This window comes from Myotis yumanensis, unplaced genomic scaffold (assembly GCF_028538775.1).
Source record: "Myotis yumanensis isolate MYYU_CA2020_CCGP unplaced genomic scaffold, mMyoYum1.0.hap1 SCAF_10, whole genome shotgun sequence".
Classification (NCBI taxonomy): Eukaryota; Metazoa; Chordata; class Mammalia; order Chiroptera; family Vespertilionidae; genus Myotis; species Myotis yumanensis.
The window spans coordinates 13181000-13205998 of record NW_027223761.1 but is presented as its reverse complement, the minus strand read 5'-3'; the positions used below and the strand labels follow the sequence as shown (position 1 = coordinate 13205998).

Sequence of the window (24999 nt, the reverse complement as noted above, 5' to 3'; positions counted from 1 at the left end):
AATGAGACCTGAAAGGGTGTGATAGAATGATGGCAGGCTAGAGGTCTCCATCCTAGGGTTGCATCATTGATGTGTCACTTATTAAGCGGGTAAACTCTCTGAGCCTCAGTTTTCTTCTCAGGAAAATGGAGATAAGGACAGAAACAAGAACAACAAACACATGCAAGACTAGAGTTGAGCACTGTTGTATTTATTGCCTAAAGTCATTCTTAACAACTTTGATAAAACATTATTAATTTTATCCCCACTTTGTAGAATAGAAATCTGAAGGATAAGAAAGTGAAATAACCTGTGTAAAGTCTTGGAACTAGAAGGAGGAAGAAAGAGGTTTTAAGTTAGGCAGTGTGATTCTTTTAACCACAGTGATTCAACTGGGGGTAGAGGGAGGTGTGAGAAATCAATGAGACTATGTAGGCAAACTTCTTGCCCTGTTTTAGTGCTTAATAAATGCTAACTGTCGTTGTTGATGAAGTTCTGAGGTCCCATTATCCTTCCTTTCCAATCAAAATTTAGCAGACGGATAGAACTGTTACTACTTAGGAAGCAAAATGGAGAAATTTAAGGCCATTATCTAAGAATTTTAGCTAAAAATAACCAAATCCAAACCTGAAAGAAAAGTTTTGTCATTCAAACAGTTTCAGGCCATTTCGTCTGCTGCTTTCTTGTCCATGATAAAATTTCTAGTTTCATTCATTATCATGTGCTTTTGGGTTCATAACTGCATTCAAAATCTTCACTGTCATTTTGGCATCAGAAGCTGTGGCTTCAATCTACTCTTTGCTTCACTTTCTTTGTCTTCATCAGAAATAGCTGCTACTTGCTAAATTTTTAGAAAGATGTTCCCACAACCAATAAAATGGGATTCTATTTCTGTTACTCCTGGCACACAGGATATTGCATGCTTGTCTATTTATTTATACCTGTGTCTACAAATGTTTAGTTAAGTAAGGACATCACCTGTTTGACACTGTAAGTCCTCTTTTCCTTTTTTTTTTGTTTTTGCTTTCTTTTAAAAAATAATACAGGAGAAAGAAGGGTTTCTTGAAAATAGCATACTGACATGAAATACAGGCCACTGAACTCTTAAAATCACCCAGTTTTGTCCTATTAGTGGAACTATCCATTGTCTTCTCATACCCTGACTATAAGCTGAGTGCTTCTAATTAAATAGGGTCCCCGTAGCTTGGCAAGTAGACAAATTCATAGGAGCCATTGTTTAATAGAGAACAATCTAGAGCTGTACTAGGAAATGTGATGTTGAACCTTGGATTTTGTTATGCCTTTTCATTGTCAATCATGTAAAATTCCTGTGTCTTGATATCCTCCATTATAACATAGATGCATAATGCATACTTCATAGGGTTGTTATGTGGCGGAAACATTAGATATGTAAATCATTAAAATTCAAGCCTAAATGTCAGGAGTCCAGCACTGATAAAGCAGCTCTCCAAATTCTTTCAGAAATCCCGTCTCTTTCTGGCTCACTGCTCCATCATCTCTAGGCTTTTTTTTACAATCCTTCTGACCTAAGATGGTTGCAAGAACTCCAGCCATCACACCCACCACCAGACAGCATGATGTACAAAGGTTAAGAAAGACAGGTTCCCGCTGATGTTCAAGGCAATTTCATAGATGTTACATGCATCTGATAACTTAGTCATATAGCCACACATAGCAAAGAGTGAGGTGCGGTGGGGAGGGGGGGGGGGGTGATGAGGGGGTTAGCATTTACTTGGTCAGCAAAGGTCCTTGCTAAAAATTAGACTTCTTAGAATTGATGAAGAAAAATATTGATAGTGAGACTGTCTGCTGCAAATGGCGGTTACGCCTATGATTTTATCCTTTAACTTGAACTAAAAAAAGGTGAAAATCTTTACTGAAATGTGTTTCTATTCCAAAGAAATGTGTTTCTATTCCAATGCTTAAACCTCTACTGAAATGTGTTTCTATCCAATGCTTTCTCTTTTACCTTAAACAAGATAATGGATGTGGAAACCCTTAAAAGGGATAAAATGACTAAATAATTATAAAGAGGGATGTTTTTATTTCCGTCTTTTATAGTGAGTGGCTTTGTAAGTGCCTGTGTATCAGGATATTAAAAAATCACTAAATCTTGAGCTAAAGGATAATTAAAGATAAGAGGGTCAGAGATGTTTAGGAAACACAGCTAAGCAGAACATCAAAGGGAGTTAGCATAAACTTTGATGATTGAAAGTGGGCACTTTTTGACACCAGCATAGAGTTATAGTTATGGGCAGAATATGCTTTTATTTTCTGAAGTCATAGATGGCTATATTATCTTTCACAACACTGGTCATTAAACTCATTCAGTATTGTATATATGAAAAACTAGGATATTTAGCTGTGTATGTAATGAAAAATAGCATTAAGTAACTTCAACACATTGATATTTTACAAATATATATTTGAAGATTTGCAGAATAGCATGGGATATGCCAGGTATAGCTTGCACCCATATTTGAAATTGGCATGCTAAATAACAGCAGTGTGTCCCAATACTTCATCTATAAAATAGGACTAATAGTAAAGTGCTGCCTTCCAAGGTGATTTTATGGTCAAGAAGAAAGTAATAGAAATTAGATACATAAATACACAGATACATAGATAAATAGATAAATATAGAAGACAGATAGATAAATGATAGATATATGATAAATTGATAGATATAGCATTAGCACCTTGTACATGATTAAAAGATTCCTTATATGATGCTTAATAACTGATAATTCCTATTATTTTACTTTTCACTCTATGTTGACCCATGAGTATTCAGGATATCTGAGTTCTTAACAGATGATGCTTCTCACCTTTCAGATTTTTCTTCATTTCATGGGTGCTTTTTATCTCTTGCAGTCCTTGGACTTTCCTCCACAGACTGCTCAGCTGACCCAGTGCACACCTCTATAATATACTGGGGTGATTCTCTCATGAACATTTTCAAAGGAAAGAGAAAAAAATGTTAGAAAGTACATGAAAAATTTAGACTTGGCCTAAAATAGTGGTTGTACGTTGGAGATAATAATTCAATATCTAAGGTTATAGGTATGAATAAAGAAAAAATCAAAACTGGAAAATCAAGGTGGTGTCTTTATTTTTATTCTAGTACTGTACCAACCTAAAAGTGCCATAATCTTAAATGGATGGCTTGGAAAAGGCAAAGTATGCATTTTAGAGGGTTAAATCAGCATGGCTACTCCTGAGAATGATTCGGAAACTGTGCCATTAATGTAGCAGAACTAAAGCAGAAGTTCGCTGGGGTATTCATTTGGAGTGAAGAGTCTCACTCTCTCTGTCACTGACTGTGGCCACACAGAGCACAACTGAGAACCAGGGACCATTTCTTCCTGAGGAAAAGTCCTCTCTACAGGCCAGGAGGAAGGAAGGAAGGAGAGAAACAAAGTTGGGATCAAACCTATCTGAGTCCTTCCCAAAGAAAACTGATGACTTTCTGAAAAGTCTAATCAACCATCATCACCATTTTCATGATCACCCTCTGGACTGATAAATCAGGTGTTGGCTCCAGAGCTGCTTAACTTTTCTGTTCTGTCTTCATTGATGATCCTGCAATCATTTCTGGTCTTTAAATTCCTGACGACACCCCACTGCTTTGTTGGTAGTCTTTGAATACAGGATGGGGGGAAAGTAGATTTACAGCTGTAAGTATGTGAAACACATGAGTTTATTCTTGTATTTATTATTTTATTACTTTCCGTATGAAGACTGTAAACCTACTTTTGCCCCACCCTGTATTAAACCTCTCTTGCTTTCTTACTGCTCTCTCATAGGCATCTACTTTAGACCTGTTCACATCCTTAAACTCAATCAGCATTTTCTACACTCAGCATGTTACATGGTCACATTTAACAACAACCCTTGTTGGAAAGTGTTACCTGCTTCTACAATCGATCGATCATTATGGGAACATATCTTGGATGATTTGAACACTGGAATAAGATGAGTCCTTGAGAAGTTTTTATTCCTCCGAGGTAGCTGCACAAATCTACTAAAAATTAAATAGGAATTTAAATAATGCTTTACTTTGGGAAAAATTAATTCTCCCATACACTTTCTCATTTTAAAGAGATATTCAACATCTTAAGATGCTTGGGAGAACCTCTAACACCATTTAGCAGCTTAAAATGTAAGTTACACAAATGGTAATTTACCATCGCTTGGAAAGCGAAGTCATCATACAACCTGGGCAAAGACCAGGCCTCATGACTTCTAGACCATGGCTCTCCACAGCAACACAGTGGCTCCTTTAAGCTTCTCTGCCAATGGTTGTAGAACAATGCATATCTGTTTTTCAGACTATTTCTAATCTAAAGAGAATAAAGTTCCATGTATGGAACTGGTATCTCAAAGATTTAAATATTTTTTAATGTGTTTTCCCCTCCCAGTTTAATGAAAGTGTTTTCCTGGGACAACCATACCATGCACGTCCTGAAAATTTCTTACACTCTCTCCCATTAAAGCAAAATGCCATCCATGCCAGTTACTCACTAGGAGATTCTCCCCATGCAGAGTCCTCCATGACCCCTGCTAGTCTCAGTTAAGCATCCATTTATGCCAAACAGTGGCTTCAAGAAACTTATTTGGCTTCTAATGCTAGTTTTCCCCAGAAGTGAAAAAAAAGTCTTGCTTAATGCAGATTTTAATATATATATATATAAATCAGAGTGCTTTTAAAAACAGTATTCCATTACACAATTAGAATAATTGCCTCTTTCTCTTTATTGCTCTTCTTTAATATTTACAGAAAAGAAAGCACTCCCTCGGTAATCACTTGTTGTTTTTTTTATGCTGTATGTTTCTGATTGATTTTTCTTACATTTTGGTATACTCATGAATTTTATCATTGTGATAAGGACTGTCTGCTTTCCTCTGATTTCTTTCTATTTTCCCCAAAGCATGGCATCAAGAATTAGATGCAGTAATGCTTGCGGATAGCTGCCATTACCTGACATCCTTCAGACATCCGAAGCCTAATAACCTGCACATCTCATGATACACAGACACCCAAGCTTTCCATTTTTCTCTTTTGATTGTGCAGACAAAAGACTGAGTTCAAGGACTTTCTATTGTAGCTGTAGTAAATGTTTATAGTCTAAGCCTTGACACTTGCTTTTTTAAAATAAATATCTTCCCTTTATTAACATAAAGGAGTATTAAATACAAAACACAAAAAACTTATGATGTTAGAGCTCATGTCATCATGAAAAGAAGAAAAATTATATAAGCTAATTGTAATTTAAATGATGAGAACAATTAAAATAGAGTCAACAGAATGGAATATAGAATATGCACATGCAGTGTTATGTAGGATGTCCAAGTAAAATGGTGATATTTGAGGTAGGTGAGACAGGAAGACTTATCTCTACTTGGGAGGAAAGATTCCAGGTCTAGGGGATAACCAGTTCAAAGGCCCTGAGTTGAAAGCACTGAAAGCAAAGCCATTGTGGTTGAAATGGAGTATGAGAGACTAGGAGAGAGATGGGATGTATAGGTGAGTCATCTTAGACTATTAACAATATTGTACAAGTGCTCTAAGTAAAATAGGGAAACCCTGAAGTCTTTTGATGGACAGGAAAACATTTTGTAGGATGGTCCACAAGGTTGAGGGGAAATAACCTCTCTAAGCCTAATCTTCTATAATAATAAAAGCATAATATGCTAATTAGATTGGATGTCCTTCCAGTTCAAAGCTGGGGCTGCATCTGTGGCAGTGAGGGACGGATGTAGGCAGCTGCCCCAGGTTGTGAGGGAGGGATCCAGGCAGCCATAGCTGCGGCCTACTCTTGCACGAATTTTGTGCATTGGGACTTTAGTATCTATATAATGGGGAAGAGGCATTATGAGAAATAGAATTTTATCTCTGTAAATGACATTACAGGCTGAGATCACGCAATTCTAGTCTTCTATTGAATAGCTAAGGAAATGACTTAGAGAAAAGATATGAGTTTTGCAAGATCATACAGTTAAGTGCTATTGTTTTGTTTGTTTTTATACTCAATATTGGATCTTTATATTATACATAGTCATGGGGAGAAATTCAGTTCTGGGTATTGATTTTATTTGTTATGGCTGAACTGTCATGGCATGATATTTCTGTTTCATATCTGTATTTTAATGTATGCCCAAAAGAGAAGTTAAAATAACAATTATTAGCTTTTGTTCCCTTAAGCAAAGGAGGCACTATACCTGGTAGCTAAAGTTTGGGTTGCTATTACAGCTCAATTTTTAAATCTTGATGTATAATCTATGAGTTGTATCGAAGGCAGGTAGCCTGACCTCTCCAAGGGTGAGTCTCCTGATCTGTAAAAATAGAGGTATTAATAGTAACACTCCTCTGAACTTGGAATGAATTAGAGCTCAACAATCTTATCTAAGTTTTTGATATATCATTTTAATTATTATTGGATACAGGTCAATTAAATAAACATTTGTTGGCATCTATGTGTTTCAGGCACTTAGACACAGACATGTATGGATAGATGTTGTCTCTATTCTCAGCAGAGCCTAACCAGAAAAAGAGATGTCAAAACCCTAGAACCGTACTGCGCTAGCTGAAGTATAAATAAAAGCCACAGGAAATTCATAGGCAGTGTGAAGAGAGAGGAGGAACATAATATGTATGTTAATGCATCTAATACACTGTTTAAAGTAAAGTAGAAATTAGACAAATTAGAGAGGTAGAGAAGTAGTGGTTTGTAATTTCTTAGTGGGGAGTGCTCTTTTGTTAAGAGAAAGAGTGACAGATGAGCTAAGCCGTAAGCCATGAATGGCATTTATATACATGGAATCAAGGAGGGATATTCAAGGTGAGGAAGTGTATTGGCTTAGAGGAAAGAAAATAAAAGTCATAAAAAACCCAGTATTTTAATTAATAGAAATACACATTTCCATGTCTCATTCCCAAATATGCTGACTCAGTTGGTCTGGATTTGGACTGATACCATTGTAATTAGCTAATTATTAATAATAGGAAAGGAGAAAAGGAAGGCCAGACATTATAGACATGTCATTTGAGCAGCTTCACCAGGATGCTGCAATTTTACACTCCCCAGGGAACCACCAGCCCATTCTCTGCAAAACACCTGGGAAAGGAGTCCAACAAAGGGGAGCTGGACACATGCCCAGTAAAGTTGGGGTGACATAGGGAAGTTACTTGCCTGTGAGTCAAATCTGAGGACAGAGATTGTTGTCCAGAATGTGTAGAGCCACCGCAAGCCCATGGAATTTGAGGATATATAATCCCCTAAACAAAGAAGATTGCTCTCTTGTGGCTCTTGGCTGTCTTGCATTTGTCAGTGTGGCCCACAGGCTTGTGGACTCCACAGGCAATGGGCTGATGGACTGCAGGGAAAACACAAACTAAGCTAGCCTGATGCTGGATTGGGCTATCTGAGCGTGTCAAGAAAATTTCCTTTTTCAGGATATTGTTAGAAGTCCACTCCCACAAGCAACAGGTGGGGGTGTGGACCTCTCACCACTGGTAACAGGACCAAATAACGTACTTTTTTAACAAAGCATCACAATGATTGATACTGGTGATCCATGAAATACCATTTTTGAAAAACTAAGCTATAATCTAGAGTCCTTGAAGGGATTTTCTTTGAAAATCAAATTGTGAAGGTAGGCTGAATTGATTTGTGAGAGGCCTTCCAGCAGCTTTAACCAAAAGCTAATACTTAGGTAATTAACATTTTAAAAAGAGACATTGAAGTGATAATTAGTAGAGAAAAACATATTGAAAGCTCTGTTGACATTTTGCTAGAATGTAGAAATTTGAAAAAAAAATCACAGTGAGTCAGAGCTAACACCTTTCCTTCACACTATCAGCATTCCTCAAAATGGTATTTTTCCTCTGACACGTTGAAGGTGCTTTTGTTTTTTGCAAGAAGATATTCTATCTCTCTGAACCTTATGTGTCATGTAGTAGTTGCTACGGTAACTAGTTTAAGGACTGTCATCCAGTTACCAAGTAAATAGTCTAGTAAGGCAGATATCATAGATGACATGTAAATTAAGGCTGCCCTATCTCTATAGGCTTTTCTATTCTGAATTCTCCTGCTTTCCATACTTAATAGAGGGCTTTTTCCCTTGCAACAATCTCAATTCCTTACCTCGTGGAGCATCATTTGAATGCACAATTGACAATCCCTTTACTTACTTTAGTTTTACATAACTGGGAATTGGTTCCCCAATACCACTCTGAGCTGACAATAGTAAATAATTAAGATGGTATATAAAAGCCAAATAAAAATTATTTTTGTTAGTCGAGATAAGCAGATGGTAATTCCAAACTTTGTTTCAGTAATTATAACAGTTTGTAATTAATTTTCCAGATACTTTGGTTGGTACATAGATGAGTGAGTGCTTTATGAGAAATGAATTTTAATGTGGGGGACTGTGGCAATTTCAATATGGTAAATTTCAAATTTATGATTTCCTAATTTTACTTGCTTACCAAGTCTTAATGTACATTCTAGCCAAGTATAGAAATAAAATTTCACATAATCGTTTTTCTTCTTTGTGGTATCTGCAATTTCTAAGGTAAAATTTGTAATTACAAATATCAAAGAATAATAAGAATGCATGTGGTGAATAAAATAAATGAAAGCCTTTAGGTGTTCTCAAATCTGAGTAGAATGAAAGAATAAAACCTTTGTTTAGTTCATTGTTTGTACATATGTAAAACAATATACAGCTATTGAAGATAAATTTAAAATATTGAGCCGAAACCGGTTTGGCTCAGTGGATAGAGCGTCCACCTGCGGACTGAAAGGTCCCAGATTCGATTCCGGTCAAGGGCATGTACCTGGGTTGTAGGCACATCCCCAGTAGGAGATGTGGAGGAGGCAGCTGATCGATGTTTCTCTCTCATCGATGTTTCTAACTCTCTATCTCTCTCCCTTCCTCTCTGTAAAAAATCAATAAAATATATTTTAAAAAATAAAATATTGAGATATCTAAAGAAATCATGTTACCCCTTAGTCCTGCCATTCAGAGAGAATCATTAACATTCTTGTGTTAATGATTAACAATCTTGTGTTAATGATTCTACTTTTGATTCTACTTCTTAGGTTATTTGCCTGCATGATATCTCTTCTAGTAAGAGCAAAAAGATCTTCTGAAGACATTTGTTAAATAAATGTCTAAAGGAAGAGCAGTTTAGAAATATAATGATTTTTAAAAATTTAGCTTTATTTCCAAGAGTCATTGTAAACATAGTCACTTGTTTTGACAGTTGTCCAGGAGATTATATTCCCTTCAGGTTAAATGCAGAGTTTTTGAAATTCAAACATAAGCTCATTCAATGAAGCCTCTTATAATTGGCAGAAGTACTAACTTAACTAAACAGTATCCTTGGGAAAATGAATATGAACAGGCATCCAATTCACAAAATTGCTAATTGCTCTTATTTAACTGTGTATCTTATTTGGCATTTGGTCTTTCACTGTGCTGTGCATCTATGTATACAATTAATCTCATGTCCTTCTAATTGTATTTAAACTTTAGCTCTGAGAATTACTCAAAAGTATAATTCACAAGTAAAATGTTGAATGTTTTTGTTATTTAAAGTATAGGTTGTAATGAAATATATCAAAGAACAAGGATATATACTGTCTGTTGGTAACTAAAACAATATTATGTGTTCTACACTTATTAAGTCAACTAATGTGTCCGGATTGCAGGTGATGGCTTTAAACACAGAACTTTTGAGATATGGTTCCTATCTTAAAAACATGGTTCTCAGCCAGAAATGACTACCCCTGCCCCCCACTTGAACATTTGACAGTAATTGGAGACATTTTTGGTTGTCATGTCTGGTGGGTTTGGGTGCTCCTAAAATCTAGTGGTTAGGGGTCAGGTTCACTGCTCAATATCCTGAATGTGCAGGACAGTCCACACAACAATTACTAATTCAGTATGTCAATATCACTGAGGTTGAAAAACCCTGTCTTAAAATATTTCACAGTCTTAGGGTGGAAGACAGGCATGCTATTATATCAATGGAATTAAGATTATAGTAAGTACCAAAGATAGGTGTTTATTGTAAAGGTACAAAGGATGCCTACTTCCTCTGGAGAAGCCTGAGAGTTTTGAGGAAGTGATGTTGAGCTGAAAAGGGGAAGGAAGGACAAGGAGAAAACATTTCAGAGAGAGGCAATAGCTTGAGAAAAATCATGGAACCATCACACAAATGTGCTTAACTAAGCTGGAGTTCAAAGTGGTTAGTATGGAGCCCTGTGAAGACTAAATCTGGAACAGTAGTCAAAGATTCAATTATTAAGTTTCAGCTTTGCTAGTTTGGACTCTGTCCTATTGGCAAGATAAATCCATTGGAAAGATTCATGGGATTAAAGAGTATGAATTCACTATTTAAAAACAAACAAACTGGTGAAAACTCTGGCAGCCAAAGAAAACTAGAATATAACAAAATGGTTAGAGGCATGGATGTCAATTTGGCTAATAATTATATAGTGCAAGTGAAAAATCCTGGAAGCCTTTTCTGTGTCACTAGGTGTGGGGTTTGACAATAGCTGCTGTATAATGGTGACACTAAGGAGACTGAATGGATGGAATTTGCCTCGCCACTGAATGTGGGGGTGAGATAGTAAATGGGTATTTCAAAAATTTAGTTACCTGAAACTTTATAGGTAAACTGGGCTGTTCAAGAGGACATTAGAGGAAAAGACAGATTCTCTGAAAATACTTGTATTTAATTGTCAAGTGGAGAAAAATAAGTTAGCTCTTAGATGTTAGAATATGTAGTTAGAGACATGATGGGAAAAAGAAAGGTGGCACCATGAGCTAGAATGAGGAGATGGGGCATTCTTGGGAGTATTTGTAATTAAGGTCATACAGAAAGATTCCATTTTTCCTGCAAATCAATTAAATTATGAAAGAATTACTTGTAAAATACTTATCTAGAGTAATCAATAACCAAGGAATGGGACTCTGATTCCAGAGGGGGGAAAAATAAAACAATTTAAAGTGAGATCAATAATTAGAGGGCCCAAATCTCACCGAGTCATCAGAACTAGGAAACAAACCCTTGGTGTTGAGTTTGACATTTCAGACACCTTGGAGGGGAGCCCAGGCCACAGGCTCCATCACAAGGGGGCCAGATATACTACCTGTATGACTTTGCTCGCTGTGCCCTTGAAGGTAGGGCTAGGGAAACAAGTTGAAAACGTACATTGGTGTCTGATAAAACTGCTTTCTTATCCAGTACCTCTTACTTACTATGTAACTTGAGTAAATTTATTCAATTTACTTAGGCTTTGCTCACTTAACTTTTAAATATGTACTATATTATAACATTCCCAACCTTCTAGGTTCTTTTCTTTTTCTTTTAACAATGCAATGTGTATGGCACAGCACTTAGAGAAAATGTGGTAACTGGAACTGAATAGGCAATAGCAGCCTGATATTAAAGGAGAGGAGAGATTTTAAAAGGGGAAAGGAGGTAGCCAAAGGTTCAAATGACTGATATTGACCATTGAGTTAACTCTTAGCATCTCACCGATGAAGTTTGGCTGAGCAGTTTGGGGAGATTTGTGAGAGCAGAAGACTCTGGCCACGGCTTTAAGAGGGAAAAGGACAGATAAGAAAATGCTCGCAGCATTGTTGGAAAGAAACAAGGAGGCAAGGAAAAATCACATACTTATTTATAGAAGCAAGAGAGAAAACAGGAGTTTTAAAAATGGAAGATGGCAAATGTGAACTATTTTAAGTAGTTTGGTTGTGGAGAAAAATGGGTCAGTGACTGGAGCTAGTTGTGTGTGTGTGTGTGTGTGTGTGTGTGTGTAAAGATTTTAGCATGTTACAGACTGAGAGGTCCATTAGTAGCAAGTGGGGAGGTGAGAACATAGAAACAAAGGTAGAAGTCTGATGGATCAAGGTCCTAGAAGAGACAGGAGGGGTTGGAATCAAGAACACAGATGGAAGAGTTGGCCTTAAGCAAGAGAGAATCACTTGTTCTGAGATTAGAAGGAAGTAGAATGTGAATGTTGTCAGTGGTAACTGTCTACATGTGTGGGCAGGACATTGAGGGAGTTTATGACTCTTAGCTTCAAATTTGTTTGTGAAAGATCAGAGGCAATGTCCTCCACGGAGAAAGCATGTGTAATTTTTGTTATTTTCGCTCTTAGTGCTGGTGTGCTTCTTCCCCATCAAGAATGAGGACTCAGGCATTGACATGCTCATGAGGGATGTTTCCTCTAATGAAAAATTTTTATTCAGGCCCGACTCTCCTTCTCTAAAGACGGGTTTTGTATGTGAACAATCTTTGAGACTTCAAATCACTATACTCATCTGATAATTGTGAGAGTTACTGACTAAGCCTTTTGGGAAACAAACAGGAACCAAAACTCCACACTTTCATGTCCTCTACAGAAACAGATTTCCAAGAATAGACTCATACAAGCTGTAGTCACAGTTGAATGCCATGTTTCCATTGTGTGATGACATAAAATCATTAAACCAGTGCCTGTAGTAAAGCAGTCATGTCTGATCATAGAACTGCTCTGTGCCCATTCAAAGGAAACTGCACTTTAAATGACACACAGAGAGCAATGTCCTCCTGAGGAGCGTGGCATGGACTGAGGTTTGGCTTCCACAGTAATTTACTAAATGTCCTCCTTTGATATGGCTGCAGCATTCAAGCCCTTAGTTCTCAGCCGTTGTGTCTAACGGGCTGGAGTGCGGAGTACAGGTTCATTTCTCAACCATCTCTTCAATGTTCGAATTTTCTGTATTTAAAGTAACAGAAAAAAATATTAAAGTTTTTAATATCAAGACTCAACCCCACCCCTAAATCTCTCAAGGGTCTTTGTCTAGACTTGTCTTTACATCACTTATGTCACAGAAGCAGAATTATGATTACCTATTATACGTCAGGCAGGTTATCTCAGTTAATCCTCACAAAATCCATGAGTTAGGTATTATGGCCATGGATAAATGAGTACACTGCCATTGCAAGAATGAATTTAATCTTTCCAAGATCAATTGATTTAAATCCATGTCTGAATTTTAAAAAAAGAGAGAGACTTTGTCTGTAAGGCCAAAATAGACTTTCTATCATCCCACTAAAACTGGACCTTGGGGCTTCATGTGGTGAGAGATGTAGATATAAGGCCAGTTAATCCCATGGAGATATAGAACCTGCCTCTCACCTCCCAAAAGAGTGGTACAGGTGATAAAGTAATTGGATATGGTAGAGGCACTACTTGTGGGGAGGGGAGTGGTCAGATTTATAGGATTGGATTCTATCCAATATCCCCAAAAGAGCTTTATCAGTAGAGGAAATGGATGGTTCCCCCTGGACATGGCACATACCTTTTCTATGGCATATTATTCTCTTAATTTAATTAGTTCAATATATTTAACATCCCCTGTTCTTTTTTATATGATGAGCTTCTTACAAGTAATAAGTGAGTTGAGAAAACTAGGTCAAAACTAGGTCAAAGTGTGCACAGTAGGACTGATGAAAGAACATTCTTTTGGAGGCATTCACAATGCTAGAGATCTATGCTTTCCATTTTCCCATTGTACTTTGGAGCAGCAAACAGCAATCTAGCAAATCTAAGCATTGGATTCCAGGAAGATTTTAAGAAACGACTTAGGAAAGCAATGATTCCTTCCCTGGCATGAGTAAGAACTGGTATTCAACAACTGTGTGTATGACATAGTCTCAGCTCTAAGTCCTGATCTACCAACTTGACAACCATCCTTGAGATAACGCAAGCCTCTTTTCTGACAGATCCATGTGCTGGTTCAAAAGCCTTATCCAAATCTTTGACATACTTGCACATGGTTGAATCTGATTCCTCAGGATTGATCACTTAAAAGTTTTGCAGTAGCTGACTTCCACATGATCTGCAAGAGGCTAGCTCCTTTTTGGGGAGACTGGCATTAGGGGATAAGTTTGATAAACCAAATCTTCTCATATTAGCTTGGTCTTTTTATGTCATCATGGTGCTTAGTACAGTGTATTGCAATACTTAACTGAAGGAAGTAATGCATAGAGGAATGAATGAATGGATGAATGAAGTGAGTGATTGTGTAGGGAAAAAGTGTAGTCAGTTGGGTTTTCTTTTTCTCACACCACTCCCCCATTAGGTTCATTCTTGAGAGGTGCAAACCGATGACACTAATTAGAAGTCTATTTCCCAGCTGAAATCTAACTCTCTTCTCTATGGTAAATCCCTCTTCTCTTTGATCTGAAACCCAGACTCACTCAGTCTTCAAGTAATCCCTATCACAGCAACAATGGAGCCACAGACAATAGAGTAAGGGCTCTCTATGCCTCTTAATGAAAACCCTCCAGTATATTTCTTAGTTTCTTTTGAGATGTGATAAAAATCTTTCTATTTGTACTAAAAAATCCCCTGGACTTAAATCTTAAGTTTTAGTAATAGTTAGTGTTTTTAAATGTTTCACAATGTGCAGGTACTGTGACAAACACTTGACCTAGATTATCTCATTTAATCTTCACAGAAACCAATGAAGTGTTTACTGTCATTATCCCTATTTGATGAAGAGGATACTGAGGCTCACAGAGAATTAATACTTTGTCCTAGATCATCTAATGTTAAGTAATCAAGAGTGAATGACCTGAAAGCACGCACACCAGCTGGGACCAGCCTGTCAATGAGGGGGAAACTTACAGAGTCAGAGCAATAGCAGGTGAGCAATCTTCTTAATGGTAATTGCCCAGTGAATTGGTGAGCAAGATATAAGACTTGAGAGGAGCCCAAGTCTTGAGCTGTTGGACTAATAAGCAGCATGGTTGGGGTTAAACCAACCCTTCCTCTAGGATGGCTTGGAGCTGAGGCCCAAACTCTGTGGTGACAGTTCTGTGATGTAGCAGAATTCTAGCTTCCAGCCCTGATCTTCAACCTCAGCACTTAAAACTGAGATATATCCAGCCCATCCCTAGCTGTGATCAGAGTCCAGGACCTGAGCTTTGTTTTTATAGAGGTATGTTGTTGCAGATTCTTGACCTTTATCTCTGTTCTGTCTCATCAGCATTCTATTAGGGTGTCTGCCTTCAGTACTTGGTTGTTGGCTGTTTCCATATCTTCTGGGTTTTAATAGCCAAAAAATCATGTTCTTTGAGGGGTAGGGAAGTAGTAACTGTCTCTCTGGGAAGCCAACCTACTGGGTATCTAGATTAGGCAAATTAATCCTTGCCTATCACCTAGCCATTAAGCAGTCAAAACTTTATTTATGTACTGCAAGTTGATGCTGGAATCTTTCCAGTGTTAAATTATTTGCAGTAACAACTTGATATAATTATCAATATGTGCATTCTAAGTAGCATTTATAGTCTGCAGTACCTACTTTTGCTATCATATAATATTGTCTTGTGGTTCCTAGTTGACCATTTGAAATACTTATGTACTATTCACCTGTTTCTAATCCCTATAACTCACCATTTTGGTACTTTATGCTTCATTAGCCATCTAAAGAGGATATGTTGTTGAACATAGAATTGATAAGTTTATTCACTGGGTTGTGTATTTGGGGGTAGACAATGGGGAGATTCTAAGAGGTAGGGTTCGTTAGCAGAAAAAGTAAGTCCAAAAGCAGAGTTTTTGGCTTCTGTGCTATGTATGTGTATTTGCAGGAGATTGTAAACTAGTACTATTGGGATTAGGAACTTGTTTCTGTGTCAGTTGGATTATTTATCTTGAATTCTATTTGTTTATGTCACAATGTCGCATTTCATTTTTTCCAATACTTCTCATTTTATTTTATAAATTCATAAACTTTATAAATATAAAATGTCTATGAACTAATAGAAACTATTAGTAATTTAATACTGATAATGTCTTTATCACCAAATATAAGGTTCATGAGGTTTGATCTGTTTTGTTGATTGCTGTATATACACCATCCATAGATATTAGATAAAACAAAGTTGTTGCTCAGTGAATATTTATTGTGCAAATAAGTAATTAATGATTCTTTTGGTTTGAAAATTAATTATGAAATCAATTAAATTTTCTTGTAATATTAAGGTTTTGGTTATGTTTATTACATTAGAGGGAAAAGGAATGATTTTTATACTAAGAATTATTTATGTATGAATATAATAAGATGGGAAAAATTATCATTTGCTCTTATTTTACTATATCCAAAACACTTGGTTTTCAATGAGAAGGATCAGTATTAAATATATATATATATATATATATTCCTGTGATTAAAAGTACTTTCAACTCTGTGGAAATATATATATAAGTGTGTGTATAAATGGCAAGAGTAGTTAATGATTATAAAAATATATTCATATCCAGTGATCAGGCACTGTTTTGGATATATAATTGTCTCCCCACAATAACCATAACAAATAAAAAAGATAATTACAAATAGTAGGGACCAAAAAAATCTCTGCTTGCACAGTTCTCTTTTATAAGCAGTTCTATTATACAGTGGCCGGGTGCAGGGATTCGTGCAAATTGAAAGGAATCCGGTTCCCTCCTCTCTGGTTCTGGGTGCATCACCTGGCAGCTCCTGCTTTGAGCATCTGCCCCCTGGTGGTCAGTGCACGTCATATGTACTGGCCAGTTGGATGGTCACTTAGCCTTTTATATATATAGACTAGAGGCCTGGTGCACGACATTCGTGCACTGGGGGATATGGGGGTCCCTCAGCCAGACCTGCACCCTCTCCAATCTGGGAGTTTCTGTCTTTCTTTGCAATCACATGAGCGAATTGTCTGAGACCCCAACTCAGTTTGGTTTTATGCTCACAGAATAATAGAGGCATTTTTTTTCTTTGCTTCATTGGTGGAGATTTCCTAGAAGTTTTAGGATATCTTTCCTTTAATTTTTCCTAGACACTCTAATTTTACTTATGTCTCTCACTTTTGCTTTCCCTCCATCCCCCACCGCAACAGTAACTTGGTCCAGGTTCACTTTGCTCTAGTGTCTAGGAGATCCGTCTGCCACCAGAACTATGATTTCCAGCATTCCTGGTGCTCTCCACACTCTTGGCTTCCACTTCCACTTCCACTGGGAGCGACCTAGGGAGCTACGTCTCCCCAAGCCACTGGCTCTCCTGCTCTGCTCTCCAATGGCTGCTTGCGTGGAGTGACCAAGGGAGCCACGTCCCCCCAAGCTGTCAGCTCTGCTGCTCTGCTCTCCACCTGGAGCCTGTGTATGCAAATTAACTCACCATCTTTGTTGGGTTAATTTGCATACTCACTCCTGATTGGCTGGTGAGCAGAGCAGAGGGACAGTCAATTTACATATTTCTCTTGTATTATATAAGGATTATTTAAGAAGGAGAAGCCTTATTGACTAGTTGTGTGCACTTGAAAAGGTTACTTCATCTTTCTGGGACTTGTTTTTCCCATTAACAGAAAGAGAATAACAGTACTGACCTTATAATTTTGTTGTGAAGAATTAATGAGATAGTGCATGTAAAGCTTGTGGAGTCAGTGCCTGATACAAAGTAAGCACTCAATGAATATTATCATTACTGTTATGTTCATGTCCTAATGCATAAACCATCACTTTCCCCAGGCAACTTATGCAAGTCAGGAATATCATGATCCCCGATTTTGGCTCCAGTGTTTTGTCATTTTATAGAGAGTCTTTAAGACTCTCCAGTTGCCTCTTAATGAAAATCCAGGTCATAACACACCAAAATATATATACATAGTGCCTGTTATGTCTTACTGAAATTGGGTTTCCTAGGACCCCTCCAGTCCAAATTGAAATGCCCTGACTCTTTAAATGTCCTGCCTTCCTGTGTTGTATATGTTTAAACTGGGACTAGCCCAATTCTGACAATGGTGGCAGATGAGAAACACTCTCTGACTGCACCTCTAAAACTTCAAGTCGCCCAACTCTACATACAATCCCAATTTAGCAGAATTTGGAAGGAGCAGAATAAACACCTGATGTTTTCCTTGTCAACATTTCCAGTCTACTGTTGTAGGCAGGATATTAAGCCCCAGCATGCAATAATTCTGCTCGGCAGCAGGAGCATAGCAAATAAATAAAAACTCCTTTAGGCCATGAAAAATGTAGCAGTTCTAAATATACCTACAACTTTATGTCAAAATACACATAAACACCTAACTGGATTTAAAGAAAGTGTGAAGATTTCTTGAGTATTAGTTGAAGGCAGTCTTCTGAGTTTGACTCTATAAACTTTCTTCGATACTGTTTTCCCCTCTTTTCCTGGCTTTTATACATTTGAGTTTCTTCCAAATGACCTACTCTCTGACTTTTCTTAGATAATTTGAAAATACTGACCATACAGATTCCAAGGGTGAAAGGGATCGTCATCTCCACTGAACTCCAAAGAGCAACTCTCTTTTCTCATTCCCAGAGGGATTTTCGTAATCTTGTTATAAGTGTTTCAGCTGTACTAGAATATCTACAGAAAAAATAATGAACAAAGCTTCTCACTAACTACATTTTAGTGGGTATTATTAAAAATCAGCTCACCCTACTCTCAAATGAAGACAAAAACAAAGTGCTTGACTTAATAAATGAAATAACTGCATAGAGTTAAGATGACATTTGGCCAAAATAATATAATGAATACCATGTAGAGTCTATCACCCTAGTTTAAATTTTTTATATCTATTGGCTCTTTTGAGTCAAAAGCTAAAGGAATAAAGGACTCTATCTTAAAAAATATCCTATATAATAAAAGCCTAATATGCAAATTGCCCCCTCAAGCAGTCATTTGACCAAGATACCGGGAGTTCAACAGGGAGACTGGGAGTCTGAATGGGAGACCGGGAGTTCGACCGCTCGCTATGACGTGTGCTAACCACCAGGGGGTGGCACAGAACATGGCTATCATTGGTGACTTGATGCCCAGGCAGGGGGCTGCAACCTCTTGCTAGCTACCTGAGGGTGGGGTAATGGGGATGGAGGTGTGGTGAGAATGCTGGGTGTCCACCAAACTCACTCTCACTCCCCCTGTTCCCCTCCCCTGGGACACAAGGGCTTGCCTGCCAGGGAAGTCCCTGCACTCAGGTAACAGGTGACTGTGAGGAGCCTGCCCCACACCAGGCCACAGCCACTGGGACCGCAGGGGCTGGTAGGGCTACCTGTGTCCCACGGAATCTGGCTGCACTCACCACATCTCCACATGGGGACTTGGGTGCTGTGACTCAGGCAGAGGGGGTCTCGCAGGGGCCCAGGATCCCAGGTGCTGCCCAGGGCCCAGAGGTCAGCTGGGACCTGCCCATCCATGCCAGACACTCACACTTTGATCACACCTGCCAGGCCAAGGCACTGCACCCGCACACAAATTCCGTGCACCAGGCCTCTAGTATAAATCAATCAATCAATCAATCAAATAAATATATGTGTGTGTGTGTGAATTTTCAAGAAAAAAATTGAAGATAATTTTAGAGGAGGTATAGAATATATATAGATATGTGTAGATTTCACATTAAAAACCCTGCAATACTCAGACCATACTGTGAAGTGAATGGGTTTCAGGTGTGTCCAGACCATTGTCCTTTTTTGTTCTGGGAGCAGTAAGGTAAGGTTAAAGGTAGCTAAAACTCTGGGGTCTTTCTTATATCATAGTGTGAAACCGTGACCATTTTCCCCAAAAGCCATAGAAATCTGATTTTCTATGTTATCCTTAACATGAAATAGTTTGAACACACTGCTAAAGAATTGTTCATTTATTCTTTTTGTGGATATTTATTGAATAGCTCCTCAACTATGAACTAGTGTGTTATTGGATGAGTGTGGAATAGAGGTGACTAAAGTTTGTTCTCTGACCTTGAGGAAATCACTGCCTTAAAGGGGAAATAGATGTCTTAATAACTAAACACACTGCCATATGTCATAAATGTAGACCTACATGTAGGAGAGCCACTCAATTTTATTTGGAATGAGAAACAGCATGGCACACAGCACAGAAGAACTAATGTTCAACTAAATTTTGAAGCTTAAGTAGAATTCATCAGGACGGTTATATGTTGCAGTATTGTTTCTCAAACAAATAATTTCCTATTACAACATCTTTAAAGGTTGCATACTATTCCACAATGTGGATATAACACAAACAATTTAACTGAGCCCTTATATTTTGTCAGGAGGCTAGATCCATTTTTTGGCAACTATAAATAACTTTGACATAAAGATTCTAAATTGTGTGTATACCTCAAGTTTCTTCTTAGAATACAGTCCTAGATGTGAAATTTCTGGTTCAGAGGACCAGCACATTTTTAAAGATTAAATACACTTTTAAAGCTAGCATTATAAAAGAGTAGGACTTTGAGGTCAAATTTACTTTCATTCAAAATATAAATATTCCTTCTTTTGGTTATTTGAGCGTGGGCAAGTTGCCTAACCTTCGTTAATCGTAGTTTCTTCTTTTTTTTTTAAAAGTGAGGATCATAATACTTACCTTAAATGCTGCTTTAAAACCTGTAGTTGAGGTTAATAAATACCTATTAAATATCCCTTAGATTTTTGACAATAGATAACAGATTGTTACAAAACTCCGACATTAAAAATTCAAGCATTCTGAATATTTTAGGTTTGTGGCATTGATTAATTTCTCACAGGAAATGTTCACTGCCTAAATAAATAACTGTGTGGTTTACCAAGTGGTTCAGCTTTCAAAAATTTTAACTCTTCATCCATATAAATAACCTGAAATTGCAGAACTGTGGTGAAAAATTTGCTCTGAAAATAAGAATGTTGTAGTATTTAATGAAGAGACATAAACCTGGAATAAAAATCTTATTCTTCCACTTACAACCCATGTCACCCTATCTCTCAGACCTTCAGCCATATCTTCTGAAAAAGATGCAGAAGGTTACATTTTCTTTCTGCTTCAAAGAATCAGATGAGTAATGCAAATTTAGGTAGATAGATATAGGAAAGGTAGGTCTCTAAATTGTTATTTTGATATAAACTATTATTATTGGTTTTTTAAATCTACCATGAATCTTTTTACTTATTGAAAAAGAAGAGGCAGCATGCAAACTTTACACTTCTCTCATGCTAGTCAGTGTATTCTGAGTTTTTCCTACTATATTGATGTAGGGCATTGACTTGAAGGATCGGGATTTATTTTTGAGCTCCTGTCAGCAGTCCATAATTACCATTGCCCAGAAGAGAAATGCTATTTTGCCTCCTGCATCATCAACACGACTGTCAGCAAATAAGGAAGGCAGCGTCTTTACCGTTATTACTGCTAATGTACGAAGCAGGAAAGAACAGCTGGATTTTCATACAGTGGGCTATTAGAAGAACTGGCATTTACTAAAATATATCTTCAATTTCCACCTACCTCTTTTTGCTTTAAATGTATTTAAAGAAAAAAATCATTTTTATTTTCATGCTTATTTTCAAACTCCTAATTTGGGACTTTTATTGATTTCAATGTCATTTATCTCAGTGCCATTTTTTCTCTTTGGTATAAACATGCAAAGTTAATGTTGACTGCTTAGGGGCAATTTTACTCATGTACCTTTACTCCTCTATGTTCTTGGTGTCCTGTATTCCCTGTGATGTTTCATTCTCTCTCTGGTCTCCAGTTTTGCTTAAACTTGCAATGGCAATGAGTAAAAATAATATTTTTAAAAGAAGAGTTGCAAGGGCTAAATCTTGCTGCAATAAAAGGGCATTGCTATAGCTTAGACCCGTGGTCAGCAAACTGTGGCTCGCGAGCCACATGCAGCTCTTTGGCCCCTTAAGTGTGGCTCTTCCTAAGCCTTAGGAGTACCCTAATTAAGTTAATAACAATGTACGTACCTATATGGTTTAAGTTTAAAAAATTGGGCTCTCAAAAGAAATTTCAATCATTATACTGTTGATATTTGGCTTTGTTGACTAATGAGTTTGCCAAATATCAACACTAACACTAACCCTAACCCTAACCCTAACCTTAACCCTAACCCTAACCCTAACACTATGCTGGGCAGAGACATAACCCTAACCATAACCCTGGCCTTAGACATTTGCTCTTTAAGAAATAAAAATACATGTAGCCAATATAGTTACAATATGCCAAATTTAGGTAGCCTAAGGTAATGTGTGTGTGTGTGTGTGTGTGTGTGTGTGTGTTTTAAAATTATACACATGGTGGGATTATGAAAGAGAGCAGGCACTTTGTGAAGCTTCTTGCTAGTTTCTAAAGATGTTAAATGTAGAGTTACCACATGATCCAGAAATTCTGCTGGTAGGCATATACCCAAGAAAATTGGACAAATATCTATGTAAAAAACTTGCATATGAATACCAATAGCAGTATTATTAATAATAGCCCCAAAGTGAAAACAGCCCACATGTCTATCACCTGATGAATGGATAAATTAAATATGGTACATCATAAAATGAAAAGTTATTTGGCCATGAAAAAGGAACAAAGTACTGATACATAAAGGTTCAATTTTGGGTATGAGATTTATACCTAAGCATTTATGCAAGAATAAACTTGCATATATAGACATTAATAAAAAAATAGGAACTAGGAAAGGTGGAAATGAATAGGGAATTATGACTAAACGATTTATCATCGTAAGCTTTTCATGTTAAACATTCTTTATGAATATATCTATTTTTAATGACTTCTGAAAATCTTTTAACTAAGTGAATAATTTATTTAAGCATTTCTTTATTTCAAATGCAGGTGATTGCTAATTATTCATTAGTGTAGGAGATAGATGGTATAGATATATATATAGATGTAGGTGATATAAGTACTTGTGGTCACTGACACATGCTTGTATAGAAGTCAGTTCTAAGGCCTGGATGTGTACTCTAGGAATTAACTAGCAGCTGGCATCCTGGAACCATGCAGGCTGTTGTCCTCAGACCTGAGTCACTGTTGTCCTTATAACTTATTAGAGAAGCAGACACCTACAATAACATATCCAACTGTGATCGAAGATGTCATTCATCTACCCTCATTTGGAGGATAGTGTGGATGCCCATTCTTTTCTCTTTGAAAACAGGTTTCTAGACTTCACCTCACTAAAGTGTCAGACAAGTAATTCACAAACTTGTAGACCACTAGCTCCGACAGCCCAGGATGGCGAATTGGAAAACAAGTTAGTCTAAAAGCTTCATGTATCTTTTTCCTAATGCAAGATTTAGTACACTTAAGGATATTATAATGACATCAAATCAAATTTATAACAGAATGAACAAATGGAAACAACAAATGGAGGTCAAAATGGGCTTTCACAGTTCTGTATTGCAACATTCAGATCTACAGTGAAGGGACTTAATTCAAGTTGATGTGTGATTGTCCCAGTTTTAAAGAATGAAATTCAGTTTATGTCTGGTTTCATTAAGGCTGTTGGGATAGCACTTGAATAATTCAAAGAGAAGATAAATGTAAAGGGTACTGAGTGTGTATACAGAAGTGTATTTTTAACCTGTTATAATATGCATGGATCTATTAACTCTCTAACGTGCTAAGCCTGTTATGATTTCATCTTGTATAACAGAGAACTAGCAACTTTGCCACTCAAAGAAGCAATGTGGTCACTCCAAATTTGTAGCACTAAAACCATTTGTTGTGTGTGTCACATTCCCTGTGTGGTAGAGAAGATGCAGGGAGTAGACTTAGACCTACAGTCATGTGACCTGTTGGTTAGTGATGGATGCTCTAACAGAATTAAAATGAATGTGCTCACACTTTCTCTATCAGATTTCCTCTTTTTAGGCTCACAGCTATTTATAAAACAGTAAGTTTGTATGAGAAAAGGTCCCCGTTGGGGAATAATGACTAAGTCCTGTGTGATTTTACATAAAAACAAGCATGATGAAAGGACTTGATATGTTACCAATTCATTTCATTTAGTAACTAACACATATCCTGTCATAATCCTATGGGGCTGTTTATATTATATAGTTTACAATATATGGAAACTGAGAATCAGAGTGATTTTAACTTCAATAACCAACATATAGAAACAAGAATTGGGAAAGGAAGTAAGAATATCAAATAATGTTTATGAAGCCCCTGTTCCAGAAGATTCTAGAGTGTTGACACATTCAATTCTCCAGAAATCAGAAGAGGTGGACTTCATTATTTTCACTTCACAGAGAAAGAAGTTTGACGTCCCAGGTCATAAGCCTAGTTCTTAGCTGATTTTCATTTCGGCACAATAGATTTTACTGCTTACATTTTTACTTTACATCACAGATTTTAAACACAACCATGATATTGGGGAAGATATTCGACCTTAACTTTTGTTGTGAAAATTGATTCATCACTGTCTTGTAGCCCTTCATTAATTTTTTAATCCTGTAGTCAACCTCACATTTTATTTGGCCCACAAAGGTTACAATTCACTCTTTGGTCAGGGCACTGGGAAAGCCCAAGATCAAAAGTAATCTTTTTTTTTTTTTAAGTAATCTTGATTAGAAAAAGTCATGCGGAAAGGAAGACTGCTTTCTTCAAATGTTCATTATTGTTCCCGGACAGGTCCAGCTGTAACCCTCCCTGACTCCCCAACACACACATTAGTCAGACCTTAAATTACAGTAAACACACTGAAACAAAAAGATGAGTTGGCTTCATAGTAACTAGAAAGATGTAGACTGCGCAGCTCTGATTACATGACCTTAACACTCCTAAGAAAAATAAGAATGATAATTATAGCATTCTCCTTTGTTATGAGATTAAATGATTTTATGCACACAAAGCCTCAACTAGTCCATAGGTATTATATTAGCAATAGTTTAAGAAATGAGGTAGAAAAATCTGAGTACCTATTTCTATTTATGTTCTTTCATATACTAAAACCCTTAGGCCTTGGAGCAAGATATTCAGGAATGTGTCCTTGCAATGCCTAAATTAGCTAAATTTTACATACCAAGGGGGTGAGAGTTGGGGCCATTAAAGGGCATAGAGAAGTAGCAGGGTAATTCTAAAGCCAGGTCTCAATGGATATATTGGGAAAACTATGAGCAAGGCTCTGGTTATTCAAAATGGTTTTGAGCTCTGAAAGGATGC

General features: G+C 37.1%; 1 protein-coding gene across 5 annotated transcripts in view; it reads left to right on the top strand.

The window, feature by feature from the left end:
- The window catches only part of LRRC4C (leucine rich repeat containing 4C), a 983070-nt gene that overhangs the window by 195727 nt on the left and 762344 nt on the right, over positions 1–24999 (top strand). For 4 of the 5 annotated variants that reach the window (XM_070427824.1, XM_070427819.1, XM_070427823.1 and 1 more), the window contains one exon: positions 14530–14718. The exons of the other annotated variant lie outside the window; for it this stretch is intronic. The gene's annotated coding sequence lies outside the window, so the exon portion shown is untranslated. The remainder of the gene's footprint in view (positions 1–14529; positions 14719–24999) is intronic. 5 annotated transcript variants of the gene reach the window in all.